The sequence below is a fragment of the Calidris pugnax genome, unplaced genomic scaffold, assembly GCF_001431845.1.
Source record: "Calidris pugnax isolate Ruff unplaced genomic scaffold, ASM143184v1 scaffold56, whole genome shotgun sequence".
Classification (NCBI taxonomy): Eukaryota; Metazoa; Chordata; class Aves; order Charadriiformes; family Scolopacidae; genus Calidris; species Calidris pugnax.
In genome coordinates this window covers 4,267,968-4,273,587 of record NW_015090839.1, presented here as the reverse complement: position 1 = coordinate 4,273,587, position 5,620 = coordinate 4,267,968, and the positions used below count along the sequence as shown (strand labels likewise).

General features: G+C 53.8%; 1 protein-coding gene across 1 annotated transcript in view; it reads left to right on the top strand.

Moving 5' to 3' along the window:
* The first annotated feature begins 5,383 nt into the window (after window positions 1–5,383).
* Window positions 5,384–5,620, top strand: part of TMEM63C (transmembrane protein 63C) — a 33,805-nt gene continuing 33,568 nt past the window's right edge. The window contains exon 1 of the mRNA XM_014942067.1: window positions 5,384–5,466. The gene's annotated coding sequence lies outside the window, so the exon portion shown is untranslated. The remainder of the gene's footprint in view (window positions 5,467–5,620) is intronic.

Sequence of the window (5,620 nt, the reverse complement as noted above, 5' to 3'; positions counted from 1 at the left end):
CTTACAGAAACAGAATGCTGGTCTACATAAACCCCTTTTCTGATCTAGGACCCTTCCTTTGTCTTTCCTTTTGTTCTTTTTTTTTTTCATTGTGATGTTATTCTGCACATGGAGGAAAGGCCAACGAACCAGTTAGCAAAGATATTTTTGTTGAATATTTTTTTATATGAGACAGCCTATTTAGAGTTAATGACTTTCATAAAGGACCACACTGCCGTGCATTAGCTAGCTGCACTCCTGGCAACTGTTTTTGCCGGGGAGAACATCAGTGCATTGCGTGTTTGCTCCTGGGAAGGCTGGCCATGTGGACAGAGACACAGCCTGCACTCAGAGCCCTGCGCTTGGCCGGAATGGTAATATGGTTCATTACATGATGTGCATCTTCCTCACTGGCTCTCCCGCCTCAGCCTGTCAGCTTACATCCTTCCCCCATAATCCGCTGACATTCTCGTTAAAAGTACCATCACTTTGCCCCGGTATCTCTGCAATCAATCTCTCATTGCTTGAAGCACCGTCGCAAATGCCATTTCCTGCTTCAGAAGGTCAAGTGCTCAGCCTGGATCTTCTTCTCGTCTGTCAGGAATTACCCGTTGGACCTCCTAATGCAGAGGGGTCACTTCCCTGAGATTTGCAAGAAAGATTGGACTCTGATCCATGACCTCCACTTCAAGCTCCATATAACCATGTATTTATTTTGTTTCTCTCTCGCAAACATGTGCATAAGAGAGGGAGATGTGCTTTCCACAGAGTGAATGGACCCGTGTTCCTGTCTGTGTGCACCTCCAGACCACAAGGAAGCAACACAGCGTGCCCTGGACTTTCAGAGCAGACATGGGGCCAGGTCAGAGCATCTGTTGTTGACAGGGTAGGTGGGCAGTGGGCCTGACCTCTGGGGAAGTGCAGACTAGCTATTCACAGAGTAATGCATGGATGTTTGATGCACAAAAGCTGGCTTGGCCTTACCAAGTGCAAGCCCGCAGGTCTAGAAGAAGATCTTTACCAAGTGCAAGCCCGCAGGTCTAGAAGATCACCACTGGGTCCTTCTTCAAGGGGGTGAGTAAAGTGCTCTGTGTTGCAAGAGGCAGGGGAAAAGTGAAGGAACATTTGGTTAGTGGCAGGATGACGGGGTGAAGAGAGGAAATCCCCAAGGCAAGAAGCTACACCAGTTGCTTGTGGTGACATAGGAGAGAGTGGGAGCACCCACCAAGGCACTGCTGGAGGCAGCAGTGGCTGACGGACAGGAGGACTGGGGATGGTATTTCTTGAGGTAAGTAGTTGAGTTTAAGCTCCATTGGTGGCTTGGACAACTTGAGCTGAAGGCACAGCCATGTTGCCTTTTGGAGCAGGGCTGACAGTGGCTGGGCAGCACTGTGGGAATACCTTGTTTCCCCAGGCCATTAAAAACCCTGAGATCTGGAGCCACGGAGAAATCCTGTGCCTGCGAGCCCTGAGCCACACTGTCCCACCTGACTGGTAATTGGGAAGAGTCAATTAGCATATTTTAATGTAACTGATTAGTGCCTGGGCACGCAGCCTGGGTGGTGGGTGATGTTTGAAGCAGATTTGAAATTACAAGCATGCAGACACCAAACCACGAGGGAGCTGGCATGGGGGAGAGACGATTTCCCAGCTTAGCAGCTGCGGCCCCAGTTTCTCTGCTATTCCCAGTGGCAAGCTGCCTTCAAAGAGCCCTGCAAAGGTCTGGGGTGAGCACTTGAAAATTAAGAAATTAACTTTTTTAATTAACGGAATTGAGGTGGCTGGAGTGATGGAGGCTCAGCCTCTGCTTTTGCAAAGCCTGAGTCCTGTGGTCTCCTGTGGGGAGGGAGAAGCATCTTGCTTGGGGCTGGGGGTCCCCAGTGAAGGGCTCAGAGCCCTCCCCTGCGCAGCGGGGTGGCAGGTCTGTCGCAGCCGGCTCTGCCCTGGATTTCAGGAGGTGTATGTGGGAGGTGCTGCCCTGCATTTGGGCTCTGGCATCAGGCTGTGGGGCAGCCCGGAGGGCCCTGGCCAGGTTGTGGATGGGTCTGGCACTGCCTCAGCCTGGGATGGTGCCTGCATCCCTCCTGCGCTCTGGGGACCCAGCAGTGGTTACACTGAGAGAAGTGGCTGCCTACAGAAGCTCTGTTTCCTTAGTTACGGCAGGCAGGAGGTATTTCGGGAAGGAGCAGGCAGCCCTGGGAAAGGCAGGCATGTCTCGGGAGAGGGGGGCTAACACTGCCCTGAGGAGCCCCCTTTCTCCTGCCACCTTCCCCGGGGCTGTGCGAGGCAGGGGGGTTCACCAATACTTCCCTTACACGATGACTAAACTGCCCGGATTGCATTTTCCAGGAGCCCAGCTGGAAGAAATGCCGAGCCCCCAGGGCCGGAGCTGAAGGGCTGCTTCCCAACCACAAGTGGAAACCATCCAACATCACTGGGTAAACACAACTTTAACCTCCACAGGTGTGAGTTTCCATCTCTAACCAGGAGGTAATCCCCAGCTTGTCCCAGGGATGAGAAGAAATTTGTTCCTGCTTTTGAAGCACGAGCATAATGTAATGATGAGGAAAAAATCCTCCAAGGAAGCAATTCTGCCCTGGAAGCAGTTTGCAGGTAAGAAAGTCTGGGGCCTCATCCAGGGCTGCCCTACGTCACAGCCAGCCATTTTATGCCTTTGCCCATTCCCAGCTCCACTTCCCTGGTGCCGTGTCCAGGCCACACACCCCTGTAGTGCCCTGTGCTGGCTCCCACCCCTGCGCTAGGGACAGGAGGGTTCTCTCTGATGGTTGCCTACAGGCAAGCTCTGGCCGAGGGCTCATGGGCTGTGCTGGCTGGCCCATTCTGGTGGGGAGCAGCCTCCATGGGGACATCCTGCAGCGCCATGCCGTCCCAGGCTGGGGCACACACATGGTCTGGTTGGCTCCAGGAGCAGGGACTAAAGGGTATTTTCATTCCTGATCTCTTCAAGTCTGTCCCCAGCCTCGACAAACTGCCATTTTGGGGACATACACCAGCTCCACAGGGGTATTCAAAGGCACCTCTCCTGCTAAAGGCAGTGTTTGGCTCCAGAGCTCAGAGGCACTGGAGCTGCCCAAGGGAGAAACTACCAGCCTTTTTTTTTTTTTTAAACATAGACTTTTTCTCCAGACATCATTCTCAGGAACAGTTGCACCATCTTGCCTGAAATGTGTCTAGACAAACTCAGCGCGATTCCCTGAGCCTGCCTGGAGAAATTCAGCTTAAATATTAAAGCCATAAGTGACGGAAAAGAGGAATTACAATTGGGAGCATCACACAGATGGCAGGACGCAGTGCTACAGCTCCGACGGCGAAGCAGCTCCCTGTGCCTCGTCCTCCCGCTGCCTCCGGCTGCGCTCCGCGTCTCTCCCGTGCTGCTGCAGGGTAATAGGCAACGTGGGAAGGAGAAAAGGGGCTCCCCTGCACACAGGGCTGGAGCCTGAGCCACACGCTGCTTGTGCTTCCCAGGCAAGGGGGGGATTTAAAAAACATGGGATGTCCGAGTTCTTGTGAGACTGCACCTGTAAGGCTCTTTTTGGGCCAAAGTCATGGGCACTGAGGCACAATACATGAAAGAAAATGAAGGAGTTTTTCTCCTTGTTTGGACTCCTTTGTTTCCTTCTTAGTTTATTATTCTATTCTTTTTTATTCTATGCCAGCTAGGTACAATCTGGGCCAGAGTCAGGAAGAAACAAGTGTCTCCAGGGAACAGCTTATGCATGGGGTAGGGTAGGTTTGCCCAGCGTTGTGTGAGCCCTGATGTCTTGGTGGGCCAAGTTCACTCCATTGGGACTGGGGCAGCTCAGCAGCAGCAAGGTTGCCTGTTCTGTGCAGAAGTCAAGATTTCCCAGCAGCATTTGGCAGTTTAAGTGATGGAGCATGTTGGTTTCCAGTTCAGTAGGTCAGAGAAGCCATGGCTTGTGAAAAACACGGTCTGCATTTGCTGAGAAGTAGGGTATGGAATATTGGGGACCCAGTGGCAGATCACAGTCACAAGGCATTTTAGAAAATCCCCATAGATTTGTTTCTCCCACAAGCCCCTGCTGTTCAGCGTTTGCAGAGCACATGTACTAAGCTGGCACAGCTCTCTCTGCTCTTGCCTAAGACAAGACAGTGTCACCTGCTGCAAGGCAGCAGTCAAAGTCTCCAAGCCTTGGTGATGCTGTAAGACTGACGATGGCTTGTCTGGAGTGAGGGGGCAAAGCTGCATAACTTCTCCACATCATACATATTGCTAGGGCTGAAGGAGATGGCAGTGAAAGAGATTTGGAAATCTCTTTTTATTCAGCTGTTCCCTAAAGTTTTAGGCACATGTTGTTTGGGCTGTGGTAGCTCCCAGTCATCACCAGCTGGGGATAAAAGTCTCATTTATAGCAAGGTTTTATCAAAAGGCATCACATTGTAGGCCACCTGTGCTCTGCACCATGCTCCAGTAGAGCAGAAATCAGCTAAAAGCTACCTCAGCCTTGGGGAGCCTAAAAAAAAAAAAAAAGAAAAAAAGAAAAAAACAGTACGAGAGACACCTGGTTTTCACTCCTTGGTTCCTCATGGTCCATGAGCTGTGCCAGTATGAAGTGAGGTTCTTAGCTGGCAGCTCCTTACATGTTTTGGTTCCCTGATGCTTCTCCTGGTAACTGTCAGACTGGAAGGTCTTTTGAGCAGTAGGGGCTGAGCCACTGGACTGTGCTTCTTCAGCCCAAAAGAGATGAAATGAGCCCAAACCAGAGCACGCTGCAGAGCAACAGTATTTACTCAGCATCTGGAGAAGCCACAGATGTGGGACCCCAGGATCCTCATACAAGGTGGTATCCATGAAGCACTTGGAATGTCAGTGAGTCTCCCCTATGGTCACATTCTGCTGGAATGTTAGTGGGTCTTCCCCGTGGTCACATTCTGCTGGCCGTTCCCTGGTAGCCCAGTTGCAGGTGTGTCCCTGATCATCAGTTGGGAACACGGGTGGCTGGGTGAGCCCACCCAGTAGCTTCCCCCTGGCTGTTTCTCCAGCACAGGCCGTTCCACCTGCACCCTCACAGCCTGGGGAAACAGGGAGCAGGGTGGGATGCTTAAGGAAAACCAGGCTCTCCAACCCCCTTTGTGGCTCAGGTCCCTGTCCCACCTGCCGGTCACTCCTGATGGCAGAAATAAGACCCCTAGGAAGTTTCTTAGCGACCAGCCCTGCCCAGCAACCGGGTGATGCTGCATCAACGGCAGAGGTTTTGCAAATGCCGTTGAGGTCTTAAACGCTCCCACCCGCCTGTCCCTGCCCCTGTGTTGGGGGTCCTGACCCCCTGTGCTGCTGACCGCCCCGGGGGCCCGTTCCTCTCTCTCCCGCCCCCTCGGCACACACCCGGGCAGCCATCCCGCTGCTCGTGAGCGGCGGGGCAAAGCCTCAGACCCCGCAGCCGCCCGCTCCCCGCACCGGCAGCGGCCTCGCCGCCTCCTCCCCGCACGGATGCTGCGGGGCGCACGGTAGGCAGCGCGGCGGGGGATGGGGGGGGCTGCCCGCCCCCGCTTCGGGCCAGGAGGCGGCTGGGGCCCGGGGCTACGGCCTCTTTGCGTCCCGGCGGCGCAGGCCCCGGTGCCCGAGCATCGGTGAGGCGAGGGGGGGAGCAAGCCCGGGGTC